Below are 23,701 nucleotides of genomic sequence, written 5' to 3' on the forward strand. Positions count from 1 at the left end.
AGTAGTTGTGGCGCACAGGCTTAGCTGCTCTGCGGCATGTGGGATCTTCCTGGACCAAGGATCGAATCCACGTCCCCCGGCAGGCGGATTCTTAACCACCACGCCACCAGGGAAGTCTTTTAAAATGCTCTTTTAAAAAAAATAAATCATACTTGACAGCTCCTTTGTTTAAAATTCTCTGGTGGTTTCCCATTATATCCAGTATATCCAGTATATCCAGTACAAAGTCCATACCTCCCTTGCCCATAAGACCCAACAAGATGGGGCCCTGCCATTTCATCTTCCACTCACTCCACTACTCATCAACCCCCAGCCACACTGGTCCTTCTTCCTGTTCCTCAAATGTGCAAGCTGTTTCCCACCTCAGGGCCTTTGTATGTACTGTGCCCTTTGGATGGCCCTTTATAACTAAAGAACTTTTCTCTGGTTACCCTTCTCAAAGGGGTCCCACTACCATTCTTTACCATTCCTTACCTTGTATGATTATTTTATGCCTGATAGTATCTTATATGTTTGTCTAGCTACTTAGTGTTTCCTTGTCCCTCCAATCAAATGTCAGCTCCATGACAGAAGGATCACTGACCATCTTCCTCACTGCTACAGAGCAGATACCCAATAATCTTTGCTCAATACGTACATAAGTGAATAAATATATTCTCATGGATTTTCCCCTAACTTTATAAGATAGATTATTCCTATTCTGAAGAGGAGAAAATTGCACAAAACTGAGTATGTCCAAGGTCATTCAGGTAATTGGAGGCAAAGTCAGAATCTGAACCTGAATCTTTGACTCCAATATCCATCTGTCCAGATACCAGATTAGTATTTCTAGAAGATGTTGCAGCTTGAGTCCAAAGACAATTTGGAGACAGACCTCATCCAATCAGTTGAAGACCTTAGGAGAAAAAGACCAAGGCCCATTGAGGAAGAGGCCCAACCACACTTTTCTGAAAACACTTTCACAGCAACAGACTGGTATTTGACTGAATATCTGAGTAAGGTGGGCTTGCCAAGTGGCATACAAAATTAACCATCACACTGTGCAAAGGAGAAGGATTTGCAAACTCAAATTCCCACAGGAGCCAGGCAGACAAGGTAACTGAGTGAAGCCAGTGTCAGATGAAAGGGAATAGTGGGGACTGGGGACTGCTGGAGGGTGTGTGCTTCATCTAAAGACCATCAGACTCAAAAAATTTAAAACTACTGTTTGGGAGAAGCAACAATCATCTGCAGGACAAATAAAGCCTAGGAATCATGTTTTGGATAAAGCAACAAACACAGACTTCCCTGGTGGTGCAGTGGTTAAGAATCCACCTGCCAACGCAGGGGACATGGGTTCAATCTCTGGTGCGGGAAGATCCCACATGCCTCAGAGCAACAAAGCCCATGCGCCACGGCTACTGAGCCCACGCACCACAACTACTGAAGCCCGAGTGCTGCAGCTACTGAAGCCTGCACACCTAGAGCCCATGCTCTACAACAAGAGAAGTCACCGCACACCACAACTAGAGAAAGCCCGCGCAGAGCAATGAAGACCCAACGCAGCCAAAAATAAAGGGGGATAAAAAGGCAACAAAGACACCAATGTGGTCTACAGGACCAATGGCAGCAGGATAAAGCACAATACCATGAAAGTTCCAGGGTAATATTATATCATCTACGGAGCTTTCATCAGGCTGAAATTAGGAATGGGTCGGACAACCAACAATCCTTCGCCCACATCACCTGGTTCAATCAAAGATTTGATCAGTGTTGAATAGTATATTTGAGGTTAAATTCCTGGTTGGCATCTGTGTTGCTAGTTAAGTATGGAGAGATGTGATTTAAGATGTAGCAGGGCTGTGGGGTAGAGCTGCCGTCTTTGTGTAGAAGGACCTGGCAAAGCCTAAGTAAAAGGCACTCAGTACCCGTGGGCAGAGGTAATGCTCCCCTGTGCAGCAATGAGTTCAGGACACTTTAATATACAGACAAACAGGCAACCAAGTTTCCACGACTGAAATACTTCTAGCCTGGAATTTTGTAAAACATAATCAAACACACATCTTTTAAAAGGTGTACCATTCTTCCAACCAGGCAACCTCTTGGTGTGCCCTCCAAGATTAACTAGCTGCAAAACATATGCCACAAATTAAGTGACCCGTTGTATGATATTATTAAATATAAACCAATGTAAGATGGGGGAACAACTACCAAAAAATTAAATCACTTAAGAATATTTGAACTGCAACCATTTTTTTCCTGGCAATAACTAAATAGCAGAGCTGACTGCTTACCACAGACACTTTCAGATCATGACACTAAAACCATATCTGTCTTTTTTTTTATTTTTGTCCCCACCGCACAGCATGTAGGATCTTAGTTCCCCTACCAGGGATCGAACCCGCGTCCCCTGCCTGCATTGGAAGCGCAGAGTCTTAACCACAGGACCGCCAGGGAATTCCCAAACCACATTTGTCTTTGTATTGAATACAAGATGATGCGTTCTTATAGTCTTGAGGAAAGAGGCCCTCTTGCCTCCAGGTCACCATGAAACCAGACTTACTGGAGCATTTCCAGTTCATCTATAGGTATGGGCCATTTAAACATAACACTCTGGCCAGAACCTTTAGTCATTTCTACCAAATCAAATTACTGGTGAAAGTCAAAGGAGTCTCATTAAAAAATCTCAAGGTAGCCAAAGAAACTGACCGTGCTTAAACAATTTTCCAGTTATTAAGGAGGAAGAGAGAGGGAGAAGGACTCTACTGACCACTGGGCACGAGAATCCCATGGCCATGCAGCCTATTTCACATTCCCAGCTTTGGATGCATGAGTGGAGGAAGGAGAAAAAGGCCACCCAGCTGAGGTCTACAGGAGAAAAGTTGTAGAGCACCATGCAGCATCACAGAGACGCTGTGAACACCAGCCCAGGACTAGAAGCTGGTTATCCTGAAACCACATAGCAACAGCAGTCAAGATGCAGCTTCTCAGAATCTGCCATGAGAATAAAGTGGAGCATGTGTATTCCCAGAGATTTTTATTTTCAACAATAAGCCAATCCTGAGAACAGCTGCGTGGCTGTATTCACATCCTAAACCTTCAAAGGCTATTTTAAGAGCACCTCGTTTCTACTTAGGCGGGGAAGAGAAACTCAGCCCCTTCGGGCACCTCAAAGCTATCCCCTTCCCTTCCCTACGCCTCCTTTCCAGACAGTTTGAAAACAAGACAGCTTGGAAGGAGGCAGAAGTGCTGGGCACATGTGATGGGCCGATGCCTGCCAGGGTCCAGGTTTGCTGGACACCCTAGCGATAGAAAGAAGGAAGAACCTACCAAGAGTTGGATGCAGCACCCAAGTAGGTGCTATCATTTGCATCTACACACCTTCAAATGAGAAACAAGGGAGAACATGGGGGAAAGGATCAAGAAAGCAAGAAGGCAGAGTACTGCAATGATTAGGGAAGTGGGGATCAGTCAATCAATGTTTCCTAAGACTTCGTGCTCGCGCCTGCAAGTAAACGAAAAGTGTGGAAGTCGTGGTTTCTGTCCTCAAAGAGTTAACATAACCCACAACGACAAAAAAGAATGAGAGAGGAGACAACAGCTGTCAAGCAATGTCTAAAAGATAGAGGAGTGACGGCTGAACCTGGGGATAATGAAGAACGCTGAGACAAGTCCCAGCAGAGGGAAAACTGATCGAATGCTGATGAATTAGCTTCACGGAATCCCACAAAGGCTCTGGAATTGCAGGCATCAAATACGGTGGAGAGTGGGAGTGGGATGTGGAGGTTAGTTAGAATCTACAATGAAAAGTCAGACCTTCAAGTTCTCAACACTTCCTGGGGGCATAACCAGGGCCCGCCCCCACTCCCACCCCTGTCCCTTTCCCATACAAGTCAAGTTTAATGCTAGATAAATTGAAAAGAAAAGCACAGGGGTGAGACACAAGACTAAAAACAGAAGATGAAATGGACAAACAAGAGCCAGTGTCCCCTTGCTCAGCTGGCTATCAGAATACCAGCACCCAGGCTTACCTCCCTTATACAGGAATAGAAGATCCTTCTCTGAAGAAACAGAATGGCCCCAGAAGGAAACCTCCTGAGAGATACTGAAATTTGAAAAAACTGGGGCCCAGCCCAGCCCAGCCCACTCCACAGGAAGCCCCACTCCAAGCACACAGCTTCCAATAAGTTCTTCAGAACCTTATATTTAAATATGAAAGGACATCCAAGGAAAACCTACACTACAAGTCAGACACCTAAGCAATCAGGAAAAACAAGAAAGTCTGAGGAAACAGACATAATGCAGGAAAAAGAAGGAAATATCAAAAACCCTAATTAATATATGACGTAAGATAAGAGAAGGCATTGCTTTAATTTGGAAATTTTGTTGTTACACTATTTAAACAGGGCTTTAAAAAAAAGAGAGAGAGAGAAGGCATTGCTTTAAAAAAAAAGAACAGGATGTTGCAAAAAGAAACATTCAGGGAAAATGTCAAGTTCTCAGAAATTAAAAATATGATGGACAAAATAAAAAATTCAATAGATGATTTGGAAATAAAGGAAACCATTCAGAAAGTAAGGCAATAAGACAAAAAGATGATCAAGACAAAACAGAAAAAAAATACAAAAATTTAAAAATCAGTCTAAAGTTCAACTACTGGCATTTATAAGTGTTCAGAGAAAATGGTGACAGGAAAAGAATTAAAAACAACACATAACCAAAAAATAAACACAAATCTGTAAGAACCTTTCCTAAAACAGGAACATAAGTCTTTCAGTTGAAAGGTTTGATTAAATCCACAGCAAAATGATTTATAAAGACACAACAAAATTCTAAAAGCTTCCAGAAAGAAAAAAATCTGTTTATATAGAAAAGATGAACAATCAAAATAGCATATGACTTCTCAACAGCAACAGAAGCTAGATGTCAATTCAGTATTACCTTCAAAATATGGAGGGAAGATGATTTTCTTTCTTTCTGTCTTTTTTTTTTTTTGATGTGGACCATTTGTCTTTATTGAATTTGTTACAATACTGCTTCTGTTTTATGTTTGTTTTTTCTTTTTTTGGCCCCGAGGCATGTGGGATCTTAGCTCCCCGACCAGGGATCAAATCCACACCCCCTGCATTGGAAGGTGAAGTCTTAACCACTGCACCACTAGGAAAGCCCCTGGAGGGAAGATGATTTTCAATCTAGAATCATATACGTACCCAAACTATTGACTAAGGAAGAGAGTAAATTAAAGACATTTCCCAAGATTAAGTTCCTTGAGAATTTATCTCTTACGTTTGCTCACTAGTAAACTGCTAGCAGATACGGTCCGCCAAAACAGCAAACGGTAAAAAAAAAAACATGGGATCCAGGAAATGGGAACCATACAGGACATAGGTGAGAAAGAGATCCCTGCACAAAACCTGTTCTAGAACAGGCTATAGAGCAACCACAGCAGATGACAGCAGGAAGAACAAAATAGAAGGGGTACATAACCTGATACGTTTGGCCAAGAGCAAAATGAGATTGAGAGATGCTATCAGAAGGCATGGGAAGAATAAAAGAGAAAGAAAAAAAGAAGGAAGAGAGGGAGGGAAGGAGGGAGTGAGGGAGGAAGGATATATCTACAAATACACACACAAATCAAAAAGAGGCAATGTTTATTAGCAGGAAAAAATGAAAAGTTGCACAAGAAAGGATTTGTAATCATAGTATATCATTGGTCCCACTGATGCATAGTGTTTATATAGTAATATAAAGTGTCAATCCAAAAGAAGGGAAGGGGAAAAGGTCTTAATTATCACAGTACCAAGTCAAGGGGTAATATTTTAAATTGATTAAAAATCGAGAAAATGATGGTAAAGGTACATTACTGATTTTTAAAAATGTCCATAGTGATCTATAACACACAATACGGAGAGAAAAGTGAACAAAACAAAATGTACAGCTCAATGATTTATCGCAAAGCAGACATCCATGTAATCATTTTCCAAGTCAAAAAACTTTGCCAGCACCCCTGAAACTCTCATCCTTCTCCTCTTAATTAGCACCCCTGTCCTCCTGTACAACTATTATGTTAACTCTGACAGTAATCACTTTATAGATTTGCTATCTAAGCATGCATCCCTAAAGACTTCATCAAGCCTGTGTTTTGTGCTTTATATAAATGAAATACAGGTGGGGGTGTGGGGGTGTGTGTGGGGGTATGTCTGTGTGTGTGGCTTCCTTCACACATTAATGTCAATGAGACTCATCCAGGTTGTGGTGCAGTTTGTTTTTATTGGTGTACCTTTTTTATTTATATACATATACCATAAAGTGTATGTGCACATGTTATATTATACTCTTAATGAATATTGGGTGGTTTTCAGTGTGGGGCCACTGGGAATACTGCTGCTGTGAACTTTTTTCTCCATAATTTCTGGTATATATGTATTCACTTCTCCCTTCAATCTGAACATCAGAGTAGAACTGCTGACTCAAACAGTATGTCTTTGTTCAATTTTACTAGATAATGCTAATTAGTCTTTCAAAATGGTCACCGGCCGTGTGTGAGAATTCTCATTTCTCCAAATCCTCACCACCTGTTGGTATTGAAAGTCATTTTTTTTTGAAAGTCATTTTTAATTTTAGGCAGTGGGTGGAAATTTAGTCACATTTTATGTGGTTTCTAATTTGCATTTCCCTGAAGACTCATGAAGTAGAACACTTTTTTCACAAGTCTATTGGACATATGGATAGCATCTTTTGTGAAGCTCCTGTTTAGGCCTATTACCCATTTTTCTATTTTCTTTCTTTTACTGATTTGAGGCATTCTTTGTATATTCTTCCCATGAGCCCTATGTAAATCATAGATATTGTAAATATCTCTAACTTGTCTCTCACTCTCTTAACTGTGTCTTTTGATGAACATAAGTTCTTCATTTTAATACAGTACAATTTTATTGTCTTTTTTTATGATTGGTTCTTTTGGGTCCTGTGCAAGAATTCCTTTCCTAGCCAAAGTCATGAGTATATTATCCTACACTATAATTCTGGATATTTTATTATTTTGTCTTTCACATTTAGATCTTGAATTCACTTGGAACGGGTTTTGGTGTATGGTATAAATTTAGGGTCAAGGGTGTAAGCTGATATCTAATTGTTCCAGGACTGTTTCTTAAAAAAATGACCATCCCATCCTCAAGGGGATGGGATTTTTATCACTGATAGTGTGTCTGTATACACACAGGTCTGTTTGGGGACTCTGTTCTTTTTCACTAGTCTATTCATCTGTGCTTGCACTAATGCCACACTCCCCAATTACTACAGCAGAACAACAAATCTTAGTATCTGGTGGACCAAGTCCTCTTTTCTTATTCTTCTTCAAGAGTATCTTGGTTCTTCTTGGTCCTTTGTGTTTCCATATAAATTTTAGGATCAGCTTATCAAGTTTCATGAAAACCCTCTTGGGATTTTGATTGAGATTTCATTCAGTTTGAAATTGACATCTTAAAAAAAAAAACGAAGCCCTCCATTTCATAAGCATGACATATCCCTCCATTTATTTACGTTTTCTTCAATTTCTCTCAATAATGTCAAGTGCTTTTCAATATAGGGCTTCATAACTTTGGTTAGATTTATTCCTAGGTATTTGATTATTTTTATTCTGATGTAAATTCATTGTGTACCTGTTTATTGGTAGTAAGTAGAAATATAATTTTCTTCACATTTACCTTGTATCTGGCCAACTTGCTAAATCCACTTTCTAGTTCCAACAATTTATCTGAAATTCTTTTTGGATTTTCTACACACATAGTAATTTCATCTCCCAATAATTATAGTTTTATTTATTCCTTTTCAATCCTACTGTCTTTTTCTTTTGTGCCTCATTATGTTAGCTGGGATTTGCCATGCAGTGATGAACAGAAGTGGTGATAACTGACATATCTGTCTTTTCTCTTACTCTCAAAGTTTTAATATTTCACCCATTACACATGACGTTTCCTACTTTTTAATAATACATGGTATTTTTTGTAGATACTCTTCTTTGAGTAAGAAAATTTTCTCTGTTTATTAGTTTGCTTAGTCTTTTTAAAAATCATGACTAAATATTCTGCATTTATTGAGATGATTATATGACTTTTTTATTCTGTTATATACTGAGTTATACTGACTGATTTTCAAATATATTACCTCAACCTTACAGTTCTGGAAGATAATCAACTTGAGCATAATGTAGTAACTTATTGCTGGATTCACTTTGCTAGTATTTTGTTTAGAATTTTTGAATCTATATTCATTGAAACTGGCCCAGAATTTTTCTTATTTATATCAGGTTTTAGTATAAAAATTCTGACCTCTTAAAACAAGTTGGGAGTGTTCCTTCTTTTCCAATTACCTGGAAGAGTTTGTGGAAAATATGTGTTACTTCTTCCTTAAATATTTAATGAATTTAACAGAAAAACCATCTGGGTCTGAAGTTGTCCTTGTGGTAAGGTTTTTAATTGCATATTCATATGAATAGATATAGGGCTACTCAGACTGTTATTTTTCTCGTGTCAGTTTTGGTAACTAGCATTTTTAGAAAATTTGTCCATTTCTTCTAAAATTTCATTTCATAATTTGCCATGGTGTTATTCATCATATTCTGTCCTTATCTTTTAAATGTAGTGATGTCCTTTGATTCATCCCTAATATTGGTTATTTGTGCTTTTTTTTTGCTTGATTAGTCTCACCAGAATTTATTTATTAGTCCTTTGGCTCTGTTGATTCTGTCTATGGGATGTCTGTTTTCTATTTCATTACTTTCTTCTCTTATTTGTATTATTTCCTTCCTGCTACCTTTTTAAAAACTTTGCTTTTCTTTGTTAATTAATGCTTAAGTTATTTATTTTTAAGCCTCTTTTTTTTTATAATGTATATATTTGAGGCTATAAATATCCCTCTAATCATGGCTTTAGCGGGAGTCCATGCTTGGTATCTCATATTTCATTGCCATTAATTTGTAAATATTACCTAATTTTCATTGCCATTTCTTCTTTGACCCATGATTGCTTAATTTCTAAACATATGGGGATTTTTCACTTATCTTTTTCATTGTTGAATTCTAGTTTAATGTCACTGTTATCTGATAATATACTCGTATTATTTCAATCCTTTGAAATTTGCTGAGTTGCTCAATAACTCAGACTATGGGCAATGTTGACAAATATTTTCTGTGCCCTTGAAAGAAACGCGTATTTCATATTTGTCAAATGCACTGTTTTATAATTAGATCAGGCCTGTTAATTGACTTTGTTCAAACTGTCTATATCCTAACTGATTTTTACTGTCTGCTCACTGTATCAATTACTAGGAGAGATATATTAAAATGTCTAATTATATCTATATCTATTTCTCCTTGTAGCTCTTATAATTGTGTGTGTATGAGCGTGTGTGTGTATTTTAAAAGTGCATACAAACTTAGAAATATTTTACTTTCCTGGCAAATTGAATCTTTTTTGTTATGAAATATCCCTCCTCATCTCTGACAACATTTCTTTTCTGTTAGAGGGTCTACTTTATCTGACATTAATTTAGCTATAGAATCTTTCTTTTGGTTAGTGTTTGCATAGTATATCTTTTTACATCCTCTTATATTTGACCCTTCTGTATAGTTTTAAATAATGTATATTTAAAGCAGCATATAGGTTTTTAAAAAATTCAATCTCATAGATGTTGAGAACAAACATATGGACACCAAGTGGGGAAAGTGGCAGGAGGGGAGGTGGGGGGGGAGGTTGACAGATTGAGGTGGGATGAATTGGGAGATGGGGATTGCCATATATACATTACTAATGAGAAAAAAAATCAAATTGTACACTTTAAATAAAAAAAATTCAATCTGATAATCTTTGACTTTCAATGAGAGTATTTAGTCTGTTTATATTTAATATAATTGCTGACATATTTGGGCCTAAACCTGCTAGTTTTTATTTGTCTCATCTAGTCTAGGATCCTTTTTCTCCCATTTTCCATCTTCTGTTGAATTATCTGAGTATGTTTTATTATTCTATTTTCCCCTTCTCTTAGCTTATTATTTATGTATTCCTTCATCATTCTTTTAAAGATTATCCAGAGTTCAAAGCATGCACCCTTGACTTATTAATGGCTAATACTAATTAGTTTTTATCACTTCCTTTACAATATAAGGGGCTTAGAACAATTTAATTTCATTAATTTGTCCAGACTTGAGTTCCACTTTGATCATATATATTTATTCCCTATATATTTTAAACTCCACAAGAAAAATTCTTATTATTTTGTATGGCTAGTATTTATTTATATTGAACTAATTATTATTTCTATTGCTCTTCATTCCTTCCTACATCTCTGAGCTTTGATCTGGGATAATTTTCCTTCTGTCCAAAGGATGCCTTTTACTATTTCCTTTAGGATAGATGTGCTCATAATCTTTTAAAACATTTTTAGTTTTTCCTTCATTTCTGAAGAATCTTTTAGGTAGATATAGAATTCATGGTTAACAGTTGTTTTCTTTTTGTTTTTAATATTATTTATTTATTTATTTATTGGCTACATGGGGTCTTCATTGCTGTGTGGAGTCTTTCTCTAGCTGTGCTGAGTGGGGGCTACTCTTTATTGCAGTTTGCAGGCTTCTTATTGCAGTGGCTTCTCTTGTTGCAGAGCACAGGATCTAGGCACTTCGGCTTCAATAGTTGTGGCACATGGGCTCAGTAGTTGTGGCTCAGAGGCTCTAGAGCACAGGCTCAATAGCTGTGGCGCAGGGGCTTAGTTGGTCCATGGCACGTGGGATCTTCCCAGACCAAGGATCGAACCTGTGTATCCTGTATTCACAGGTGGATTCTCAACCGCTGGGCCACCAAGGAAGACCCAACAGTTGTTTTCTTTCAGCAACTTGAAGATATCATCCTTTTGACTTTATTGTTTCAGTTGAAGAGTCGGTTGTCAATTTTACTGTTGCTCCTTTGAAGACAAGAGGTACCCACTCTTCCAGCAGTGACTGCTTTTCAGCTCTTCTCTTTGCTTTTATTTTCAAAAGTCATATTGTGTTGTTCCTAGGTGAAGTTTCTTTATACTGACCCTGCTTGATGTCCTAGGGCTTCTTGATTATGCAGCTCTGTGGCATTTGTTAGTTTTGGAAAATTCTCAGTCATTTTTTCCCAATTATTTTTCCTGTTCCATTTTTCTCTCTCCCTACTACTGAAACTCCAATTACTTGTATATGAGGCCTTTCTACTATATTTTACAAATGTTTCAAATTCCTTTCAAATTACTTTCTATCATTTTGCCTCTCTGTGCTTTATGTTTATATTCTAGTTCACTAACTCTCTCTTCAGCTACATCTACTCTGTTGAATCCATCCATTTTTTTAACAGCTTTATTAAAGTATAATTTTCTTACCATAAAATGCACCTACTGTAAATGTATATTCAATGATTTCAGTATATTAATTCAGTTATGCACCATCACCATCACCATAATCCAGCCTTGGAGGATTTCCATCACCCAAAAAAGTTCATTTATTTAGACTTTAACTTCAGTAACTATATTTTTCAATTCTAGGTTCTTATTTATAATTTTCAGTTCTCTGACAAGTTTCTAAACCTTATCTTTTAATTCTGTGAATATATTAATCATAGTTATTTTAGAGACCATGTCTGATTAATTCACTATCTGGACCCCTCGTAAGTATATCTTATGTGTCAAATTTTTTTCATGGTTTTGATGATGTCTTATTTTCTCATATATCTAGTTATTTTTCATTGGATGACAGATATAGTACATGAAAAACTCTAGTGAACATGAGGCTCTGGAAGATGCATCTTCCTCCAGAGAGGATTTTTGCTTTTGCTTCTGGCAGGCATCTAAGCTAGTGACACTAATCTGAAAATATTTCATTTTTGGCTTCAGTCCCTGTAAGAGTTTTTCTATTTCTGGTTCATCTTGATTCAGGGTTCCAAATGAAAGCTGAGGTTGTTTACTAGGGTTTCTGCTCCTTGGCAGGACTTGACTACAGTTACCATGCCCCTAACCCCATGAGTTTGTTGAAAGCTCTGCTAAGTTTTTAGTCTCTTAGTCACCACTTTTGGAATTGATAATTCTCTCAAGAAGAAGATACAAAAGCTGGGCTCACCTCTTAGATGAGGGGACTTTCCTCCCCCAAATTTTATCTCTGCAATTCCTCATTGCCTTGATGGCTCTCCGATGCATCCAAACTGAATTTTTTTTCTTCTTAATTTTAAGCATCTTTTCTCAGCAGAAGAGTTGGTCTAAACAAACTTGATCTACTATTGCTAGGCATATTGACTACCACTGTAAGTAAGGTGACAATAATTTATCATACAAATCAGCATGCTTTTGAAAATTAAAGGAGGCAGTATTAGTAATTGCATTGGGGCAGTAGACACAAACCTCAACTATCACAAACAAATCAAGATACATGGTCACCCCAATAATAATGCAAGGAGTACTTTGCTCAAAAAAATATAAATTAATTTAAAATTCACATTGGCCATATCAAGAAATGTGGAGATCTTGTCCCTTCCCTTTGTAGTGACAGAATATTTGGTATTAAGGATACAAATGAGCCCTTGTTCAATATGGGAAGATACCATTCAGCAGCTCATTGTATCAGTAGGAGTTAACTATTCCACCCAGCCTGCTAGTTCATGGGCTCTATATCTTATTAATGTCCTTGGCTGAGACTTGGTACCTCCAAAAGAGTAGTTCTGGAAACTCTTCCAAACGAGAGAAATTTTTCTACAAAGATACAAGATAAGCCTTAGAATTGATAAGAAAATGAACATAATTTCCAAAAGGAGCACTGTGTACACCAACCCCCCCACCCCCTGCCAACTTCACCTCTCTTATTAGAAATTCTGTACTCTGATCGCATCTGCCAGAAATTCTATGCCCTGTTCCATGAAGGAAACAACATAATAAGTGAAGGGCTAGGTTTGCCTTGGCTTTTGAGGGAGCTAGATTATCCACCTGGGTCATCTTCTAAAATGAACTCCTCGGGGCTGGAAAGCTATTCTCTGACCAATGCCAGAGCTAAGCCCAAGGAGCTGCTCAATCGAATAAAACATGGTCAATACCTAATTACAGACTCGCCACATCTTGTATTTTGCAGCCTGACCCTTCTTGGAATTTTGATGATGCTATTCAGAATACACTTCCTTTTCTTTATCTGCGTATTTTAGATGGCTTGATTCAAAACAATGTTTTGTATATAAACAGCACAACATTTTTCCAAAGCACAGGCTTTATCAGCATATAAAGTAATTTGCCACATGCATTGTGTTTGCATCTGAACAGGTGGATAATAGATTAGTTAGAGTAACTAAGATGTCAGTGTATTTCCCCATCCACAGTACAGTGCAGAAGAGAAAGAAAACTACTCAATGAAAAGAAAACAAATTATGACTCCCACAATTTAACTCAGGTCCATATGTCATTCTCATTTACTAAGACCATTAGGAACAGAAAATAAAAGTGAAGCATTGAAAACACTGAGCCTAGCAACAAAGTAATGAGTTAAACTCAATTAGAGAGTGATACTGAGGCCAATAACCCAGGGTCCAGTTCAGCTGAGATTATCTGTGGCTCTGAAGAATATTCAAGAGCTAATTCCTCTGTTTGTTGTTAAATACTAGCCTGGAGAAAGGCTGGCCTTCTTAAGCAAGACCTCAAACCAAAGAAAATAGGAGCGAAAGGTCTCTACTTAAGGCCGTGAGACAGCACCAAGCCTTTTTTTCTTCCACATCATACAAATAACTAGAACCTCACCCACACTATATCAATCACAAAGCCAACTACGAAGGTCTTTCTCCATTCAAAGCAGTCTGTCTGCACCTCCTCATCCAACCACTTCTAGGGCAGTCTTATCTGTAATGCTCACCACCCAATGCCCTGCCTCTCAACAATATCTAGCACTTGTAGACCTCAACAAATATTTTCAGAATGACTGCATGAATTCTCACAACAACCCAGAGAGAGCTGAAAAGGCTGATTTCAACAACGCAGAAGAAACAACTAAGATAGATTAAACTGATCCCCCATGGAAATGCCACTATTGTTTGTAGTACCCCCTCCAAACTCCAGTGGTTTGGGATTTTCTCCAAGTTTTTTTTGACATATTTCAAATCTAAGAAGACAAGTTGAAGGGATAACATAATGAATGAGTGGCAGACCACAATGCTGCATCCCTAAATATGTTACAGCAAGAAACTTCTTTCGTTCAGAGGTGTAATTTTTTTTTAGAGCATATAGCATGTTCAAAACTGAGTGGTAGGGGACATTTTCAAAAGTTGAGCACAAAATTCACACCTTCAAGGAAGTTATTATATAGTTGGGGATTTAAACTGTACAAACATGAAATAATTCAGGATAATTAGATTTAAAGTTAGTGGCATTGATTGTAAGTGAAACAGGAGGTCAGAGAAGTGAGAACTCAGGTTGGGCTGCAGTTTCAGGGAGGAGGTACATGGCAGAGACAGATTGGCTATTTATTAAACCTGTTTCTTCTTTGTCCTAGACACACATCCAGACTACTTTTCCCAGCAACCCTTTTTTGCAGTCGGATGTGGCAACCTTACCAAGTATTAGCTAATAGAATGGGAAGGGAAGTGGAATGTGCCACATCTAGGGCTGGCTGCTAAAAACATGGCACTCGTGAGTCTCCACAATCTTTCCTTTTTTGCCTGTGTGATCCAAATAAACACAATGACCTTGGGAGCCATAGATTGACAATGGCAGAGCCCATAGGAAGGAAAGTGCCTCATTCCCTAAGTCACCACCTGAATGAGAGCCATCCCTTAATCAGGGATACCCATTTTGGACATGCCTGGAAGAAACACCTATTGTTTTGATTCACTGCACTATGTTGGGTTTATTGAAGCAACTAGTATTACCTCAACTAATACAAGTTAGGGTTTAAATGACCCTGGAATATGTGTCAGGAGGTAATGTTCTGAAAATAATGACTGCTTTTCCTCTACTGTTTTTTGCACATTAGATCTTTATCCTAGTTGCCTAGAAGCATTCATATGTTTCAGGGACTATTAGGATTATTATATAAGGAATACAAAGAGAAAGAATAGAAGTTGCGTTTCTGGTAATATGGCAGAATAGATACGTTTCAAATCTTCTGATAACAACCAAAACTGCTGGACAAAACATTTCCTCAAAAATACTTTGCGATGTTAACTTAAGCTTCTGTTTTTACAAGTTAGCAGGGCATGGGGGACAGCAATAAAGTTGCTGGTACTGACAAAGCCAGGGACCTCCAAGGTACAAAGTGTAATAGGAGGTGCCCTGCTAAAGACAGGACTCCAAAAGACTACCAAAATTGCCTGTCTCAAAAATTAGTGCTGAGTAGAAGGTAGAAAGTCTTTACTGAAAATTTATAACCACAAGACAACCCTTACATGGGTTTTGAGTATGAATTGATTGTATGGTTGGTCCCCAAACTTCTAGTTGAGAATTTTTAAGTCCTTGCTTTGCAGATTGCTGATGATCCCAGGCACTTGAGAGAAACAAATGCAAAATCTAGGGAAACTCACCTTCAATTCAAACCTCAAATAATTCCCACTGATAAAAGTCTTAAAAAAATAAGGTCACAGTAAAATAAAGTAAAATTAAAACCACAAACACACACATGCATAAAGAAACAAAGCATCATGAACAAAATTTAGTAGAAAGAAGAGTAAAACTGAACCCAGAGACATCAAATTTTAAATTATCAACTAACATAATAGTGTATGTCAACTATGTCAGTTTTTTAAAGGTCTAAAAAATTATCAGACACACAATATAAATAAATGTTCAAAATAATAGAAGAGGGGCTTCCCTGGTGGTGCAGTGGTTGAGAATCCACCTGCCAATGCAGGGGACACAGGTTCGAGCCCTGGTCCAGGAAAATCCCACATGTTGTGAAGCAACTAAGCCCGTGCACCACAACTACTGAGCCCACGTGCGACAACTACTGAAGCCTGAACGCCTAGAGCCCATGCTCCACAACAAGTGAAGCCACTGCAATGAGAAGCCCACGTGCCACAAGGAAGAGTAGCCCCCACTTGCCTCAACTAGAGAAAGCCCATGCACAGCAAGAAAGACCCAATGCAGCTAAAATAAATAAAATTAAAAATAAATAAATAAATAAATAAAAATTTTAAAAGTAGAAATAAATAAAAATAATAGAAGAAAAAAGTATATAAACTGTGAGCAAGATTACACAGATTAGATACAAGAAACAAAAAAGACAAAAAATTATTGACTGTAGCACAAAAAGATGTTATATAGAGAGATAGATAATAAGAAAAAGAAGTTAATACATAGAGAGGACAACAGAAGTCTAACATATACCTAATCTAAAATCCAGAAGTAGAAAAAAAAAATGAGTACACAGCAGGGACAATACTCTGAGAATCTTCCAGGATTGATGGGAAAAAAATCAATCCACAGATTCACAAAACAAACAAAAATATCCAAAGCAAAATAAATACATAACAAAGAAATTCACATCTATAGACACTGTATAATAAAACTGCAAAATGCCAAATACAAAAAGAATATCTTCAAAGTGGCTATAAGGTTTTGATTTCTTATCAGAAGTCAGAAAACAATGGAACATTTTTAATTGTGTCGAGAGAAAGTAACCAGAATTTTATACCTAGCAAAAATATATTTTATACCTAGCAAAACTACATTTTAAGGGGAAAAAAATGAAAGAATTAGAATTCTCTAACAAACAGTAAATAATTAGGTCTTCCTTAATTGATCCTCACTTAATGAAATCTATGAAAAGGAGTGGAGTACAAGTCAGGGAAGAAATTATAAGCAAAAAAGTAGTAAATATGTGGGTAAACTTGAACAAACATTTCTATTTTTAAATGATAATGTCTAACCCACAAGGCTACAAAACAGCACAAGACAGAACTAAAACACTGGGCAAAAATGGGGCCCAAGCTAGCGGGGGAGGGGTGAGAGGTGACTGGAATTAAATGGTCTAAAGTCCTTGCCTTGTTCCGGAGGAGAGGAAAGACAGTGATGCACTTTAGACTTTTAAGTATGCATGCTTAAATTTCTAGAGAACCACTGAAAGAATAATAATAGTGTAAAACTCCTAAAGTACTATAGAATAATATATGAAATAAGGAAAAAAATTAATCAATTCAAAAGAAGGCAAGAGGGGAAAGAAAAAGAAACATCAAGAGGCAGGAAAAATGGAAAGAATAAAATAACATGAAAGAATAAACTGAAATCAATCTGAAATTACAATAAGTATAAATGATTACATATTTCATTTAAGAGATATGTCTGACTGCATAAAAACAATACCCGGCATGATGTCATCTACAAAAGGTACATCTAAACTACAGGATGTAGAGACTTCCCTGGCAGTGCAGTGGTTAAGATGTCTTGCTTCCACTGTAGGGGGCACAGGTTCGATCCCTAATCAGGGAACTAAGATCCCACATGCTCTGCAGCACAGCCAAAAAAATAAAATAAAATAAAATAAAATACAGGACATAAAGAGTTTGAAAAAACAAAGAATGGAAAACAAATAGCAAGAACTAATAATGAAGAAGCTGATTAACCTTACTGTTGACCAGTACTGTTGCATGGATACCAGACAAAATATGCTTTAAGACAAAAAGCATTATGAGAGTTAAAGTGTGTACAACTTCATGATAATAAATGATTCAATTCTCCAAAAAAGAATTTTAAATGTGTATACACCAAATAGTGTAACTTCAAAATATATCAAGAAAAAACATGATAATCCACTACCTTAGTGAGAGATTTTTAATACACTTCTCCCAGCAAAAAAAAAAAAAAAAAAAAAGATCAAATTAGGATAGTGGTCATCTTGCAGAATATAGTGCCTTGGGGCATAAGGGGACTTCCTGGGTGAAGTTAACGTTCTATCTATTAATGTAAGTGCTTGTTACATAGGTGTGTTCACTTACATAAATACACACACAATACATGTTTACATATATATAAATATATATATATTTATACTATCTATATATACTACAAATGGTGTGTGTGTGTGTGTGTGTATAATGTTTCCACCTATATGAAAGTATGTGCAACTAAACTATATATAGTTTCAAGATTAAAAAAGTATGTGGTAAAATTATAAAGAAAAACAAGGGCGCAAACCAGAAACAACATACTTCACATCTACTCACATCCAAGTGGCTAGAATTTTGCCATTCTTAGCTGTAAGAGAGTCTTCTTAGAAGTGTGGTAGTTAATGGACACAGGTGGGGAACTAGTAGACTCTGCCACAGGCAGAAATTCCACAGCCTTGCAAGTCAGGCTTTCTCTGGGGACAGGATTTTTGCCCACTGACAGGAGTCTGGAAGACCCAGCTCAAAGAACTGACCTGAAGGCAGTAGAAGATGCTGCTTTCACCTGTGAGGGACAGTAAAGTTGCTAATCTTTCTGCCTGGATAGTAGCAGGATGAGACGATGGAGGGGAAGTGAAAGAAGAGCCCACCTCTTTCTGGATCCAGTTAACGATGGGAAAGAAAAGTGAGGTAAGAGAAGAAGACAGTGGAGTGGTTCACTGCTTGTCCTGACTTCTCTCTGGGTGATTCCGTCTCTTGACTGAGGAGGTACTCCTGTGTGCAGAGGGATGTCTTTGTGCCCATCACCCTCCATCATCTGGAGCCATAGGAAGAGATGGCCTGCACCAGCCTGGAACACAGCTTCCGCAGCCCGGCACTGCAGCTTGATTAAAGAGGGGGAGCTGTGAGGTGGGATGCCCTGGGTGGACTGTGGCCAGAGTAGGGGACCCCTTGCAAGGACCACCAGGCCAGTGGGCTTGATGGATGCTGTCATTCATACTCAGAGTTTGCTGCCAGTGGGGGCTGAGGCTGGACGCAGTCAGCAGAGGATGCCACACCAGGTTCTGATAAAGCCAAGAGGGCGACCAGATCAACTTTTTTTTGCAACCTGCAGGTCACTTATTGGGTCCCAACTGTGGTGTTTTTGTTTGGTTAGTTTGTTGTTGTTGTTGTTGTTATGGTTTTTGTGTATTTTTTTTCATTAAATAAAACAGAATGCAAGAGATCAGAGTACATCAAGTATAACAAGGATAATACCTTGTAAAATTTCTATTTCAGCTACACAGGTTATTTTGTAAAAACTTTATCACCTGTCCATATATGCTCACTGGAATCTCATGAAAATGTATCTGTGTTTTACTCTGAATCTTTGAAAACCACTGGACTAGACTATGAGCCACAGACTTCATCTGCTAACACAGAGCAAGCAGCCCTGTGGGCAAGACACCCAGCCCAAGAGCCGAGGTCACTGTAACTAAGGATCAAGAGTCGCCTGTCCTCCGTGAAAACAAGAGTACACGCAGCACCCCTTCCCCCACACTCTGTTGTCACAGGCAAAGAAGGGGGACAACAGGAAGGAAAGGATATTGTTTTCCTAGGAAGACTGAGAATTATCTTAAGGGACTATTTGGGTTATCAGATCAAACTAAGTTTTTAAATGGATGGGATCAAAAGTTAGTATTCTTTTTCCTGATAACCAACGGGTGTTTTCTGGGGAGGAAGGTCTGCTGCAGACAAGATGGACAAATTGCATTTTCTCTGCACCTCACAGTTGCAGCGTGGGTGACACTGATGACCCTACAATGTGTGAAGGGGGAAGAAGGTGGTTGTGGTCAGGAAACAATACGAACAAAGTCAGCAGAGCTGGAAGGTGTAAGGCAAGTTCAAGGATGAATAAACCCTGACCAGATCTGGGGGCGTTTTCTGAGCTCTAAAGGGGAGGGCCAGATTATAGAAGGTCTTAAAAGTTAGGCAGGAGAGGACAGACCCAATAAGGAGAGTAACAGGGAGCCCCCACAGATTCTTAGTAGATGAGGGACACAATCCAACAATGTCAACATAAAAATAAAAACAGCTACAGTAATTTAAGTGGTAACTATGCGTCTGGCTCTGTGCCAAGGGTTTTTCATCAGCTCTCACAATCAGCCTTTCAAGATTTCCACATTCCTGAGTCTTAGTTCATATCACTGAGCCTGAGGTAAGGTCACACAGTTGTAAGTAGGTTTGAAGGCAAGAAATAACTCCAAAGCCCATAACTTTCAGAGCGGTTTAGGGACAGACGTCTTCAGGAGGACCGAGGAAGGAAAGGGACCAGGAGGGACAGAGCACCGAGCAGTTTCCGGCAGTGTTCTCTCGGAGAACTCAAGTCGAGATGACCGTGAGGCGCATTTCAGAGAAAGTAGCAAGGAGCCCTGGTGGTAAATGAGACACGCGTGGCACATGAAACAAGCGGCCTGTCCAAGCTTCCCAACCTGGCAAACAAGGATAAGGGCTGTAACAGAGGAAAACCAAACCAAAACCAAAACATACACAACACAATGAGTGCCCTTATTGAAAATTTCTGCCTGAATATCTAGACTCAGAGCTTTCGTCCACCTCCTGTTCCCATTTCTCAGACCGAAAAACCACTTTCTCAGGATCTTCATTTTGAAGTTCAGACGACAACTGAAAATGACTTTTTTTTTTTTTTTTTTTTTTTTTTAATTTTGGCTGCATCAGGTCTTAGTTGCGGCATGCGGGCTCATAGTTCGGGCATGTGGACTTCTTAGTTGCAGCATGCACGCGGGACCTAGTTCTGCGACCAGGGGTGAACCCCAGCCCCCTGCACTGCGAGCACAGTGTCTTACCCACTGGACCACCAGGGAAGTCCCTAAAAATGACTCTTGTAAAGCGTCCACACCTCCAAGACTGTGAAAGTGTCTGAGAAGTGGAGAGTGTCCTAGAGGCTGCTGGCGCCCGGCCCACCTCCCCTCAAGCCTCAGTACTCAGCGCAACCAGCCCAACCCTCACCTCAACCAGCGGCATCAAGTCCCTCCCTGAGAACCGTGTCTGGCTTCAGCTCGCACATCAACTCAAGTGCTGGGAATCAACGTCCCCTGAGAGTCATCACCCAGTGGCTGGAAGCGACACGCCGGACACCCGCTCTCAGCGCACCTAGGCTCCCCTCTCAGTGTAACCTCGCAGCCCCTACTGGTGTCTTCCTGGGATCGTCCCCCAAGTAAACCACCCACCCTGGAATCCTCCTCCCAGGGTCAGCTTCTAAATGAAAACAAAACGCATTAATACCTGGAGAGAGGAACTCGGGGAGGGCGTCACTTCAACCTGTCGGCATCAGCTTGGAATAGGAACTTCAAAAGGGCTACATTTGGGGATACTTCCGGTTTAAGAAGCCAGTCAGCGTTAGGGAACAGATGGTAGGCGCTGCCAGGAATTTCATCCCCTTTAGTTCCCTATCACAGGGCACAGTCCCTTATATGCAGTAGGCACTCAATAACTGTTCATTGAATGAATGGGTGGATGATTCGTTTCCCCAAGTTGATTCATATATATCTTGAACATGTCCCTAGATCAATTCTTTAAAATGGTTTCACACATGAAATCTGTGAAAGCACACATGTGAAATATGAATTAGTTCCATTCAAGGTCTGATGATTCACCTGAAGTCTTCTAGAGAATTAGAAAGTGCCAGGCACCTGCATCACTGAAAATATCCACATCGGCTCCACTGCTAGTTCCAACCAGTCACATACATACCAGACATAGTGGGATGCCCAGGTGAAGATTTAACTTGTCATTTTCCCCTTTGCTAGGACAAGAGCAGAGCTCCTTGCTTAGATGAGAAAGTCAGACTAGCACAGTGTCTCTCGGTCTATATAAACCCATGTGGAGATTGTATGATTTACAGGTAAGGGAGTCCCAAGAAGAAGATACCCGACACCCTCCTAATCTGACAATTTAAGCTGTTTTTTATTCCAAAAAAAATAAAGGAGCTGTCATTGAATTTGCATCTCTGAGTTTGTTGAGCAGTTCACATGAACTATAAAAGAGAATGTTGTCTAGGAAATCTGTTTTGTGGATGCCACCAACGGAAATTCTAACTGTAATATTTGGGTAATTCAAGAAAATCGTATCCCTGTGGTAAGAGCCTTTTGTTTACCAAGTAGGTGAATGTGCTCAGGGATACATGAAAGGAAATTCAAAAGATGCAGATGAATGAAGGGAGATAACCTCTAACAAGGAACTACAAAGTTCCCTCCATCACTAATGGTCAGACGTGGGAATACAGAATGTCAAGAAGCAAAACCCTACTTCTTGCCAAAATCACAATATTACCCCCCCTCCCTGCAATTTTTCCCAGGAGGAGACTCCATTTCAAGCATAGGAGGGGTAGTCATCAACCTTGGAATAGAAACAGAGGATCTGTTGTGAGGTAGCCAGTGGGAATGGAAAATGACTGGAACTTGGAGTCAGGGGGCCTGAGGGTGAGAACTAGTTGGCCACCAAAGATTGTGTGGCCCTGGAAACATAGTTACCTCAGTTTCCTCATCTGTAAAATGGGACATGAATGCATAGTACCATTATTTCTTAGTAGTAGTAATATTATATTAATATTACATTATTATAAGAATCAATACAGGCAGCACCTGATAAACGAAAATCTCTTATCAGTTTGATGTGATTTTTCTGTATTACCCAATATTGCCAAACTTACCGTGAGCAACTTACTTCTTTTCCAAGAGACCATTCTAAATGCTAAATCCAGTCCCATGAAACATGACGGTCTTAATTTAGAGACATTATTAACTAGTCATTAAACGGTAACCGTTCTCATTTTCAGAGGCTGCAAAAATGTTAAGTTTGCTGAATTAGAACATTCCAGACTTTAAAGAGATATCTGAGGTTATCTAAAATCTAATCTTGTATAATATACGAAAAATCACCTCTTCAAGTAGGACTTGCTACTGTCTAAGTCTTAAGAAAGCGACATCTGCAAAGGTAGCAGACACACTCTGTGTAATATTTGGAGTCCTCCATTAACAACTTCAGCAAGGTCCTGGTAACTGGACAGCATCCTTGAGTTCCAAAACAAAGTCCCCAAGAACCCTGGAGTGTAAATGCTCAGTCAGGGAGAATCACTGGTCTATCATCACAAAGATGCCTTGGGACAGCTCCATTGGTTTTCTATGGCTGTAAACAGTCATCCTTCTTTGAAATGCAGGTGGAAGGAGGACTAAGATAGCTTTAAACAGCCCAAACATGAGAAGCTTTATTCAACCCAATTCAACAAACAAAAGTGAACCACAAACATTTTCATCCACTACCACGGCCAACTGTTTGGTGCTTATACTAGTTTCATCTTTCTGGAGGAAACATTTTCTTTAAAAAAGAAAAAGTTCCAGCACAAATTGTCGGAAGAGCTGTGGCTTCCCAGAATATTATAGTCACGTCTCTGACCCCACGCAGGTAACAGAAACATGGCAAGCGCCGTGGAAGTAACAGGAGCATGCAGACAGGGGGCTGACCTTTCTACTTCTATAATCTCCCCAAATGTGCAGCCTCCAAGAAACAATGCAGGGGAGGTCTGCTGTGACCCTAAGAAGCACGAAGCTATCGATACTACAGTTTGCGGGAAGTCTCTGCTGCTTGCTCCTTCCTTCTGCAACCGAGAATATGTCAATCGAGGGGTTGTGAAAATTAACAGTGGAAGTGAAGGGGTTCCCTCTGTCCGCCACCCCTACAGATCTTAATATTTATGGCCTCTGGTATGTAAAAACTGAGCTCAAACCCAATACTGCCATTTCAGTAAATCTCAGAAGAGATAATCTGAATATATTATATTTGATGATACTCAAATATCATCCGTGTGT

General features: G+C 39.0%; 1 protein-coding gene across 2 annotated transcripts in view; it reads right to left on the minus strand.

The window, feature by feature from the left end:
- Nucleotides 1–23,701, minus strand: part of FOXN3 (forkhead box N3) — a 395,933-nt gene that overhangs the window by 366,525 nt on the left and 5,707 nt on the right. The gene's annotated exons all lie outside the window — the stretch shown is intronic.

This window comes from Hippopotamus amphibius, chromosome 4 (assembly GCF_030028045.1).
Source record: "Hippopotamus amphibius kiboko isolate mHipAmp2 chromosome 4, mHipAmp2.hap2, whole genome shotgun sequence".
In the NCBI taxonomy this organism is placed as follows: Eukaryota; Metazoa; Chordata; class Mammalia; order Artiodactyla; family Hippopotamidae; genus Hippopotamus; species Hippopotamus amphibius.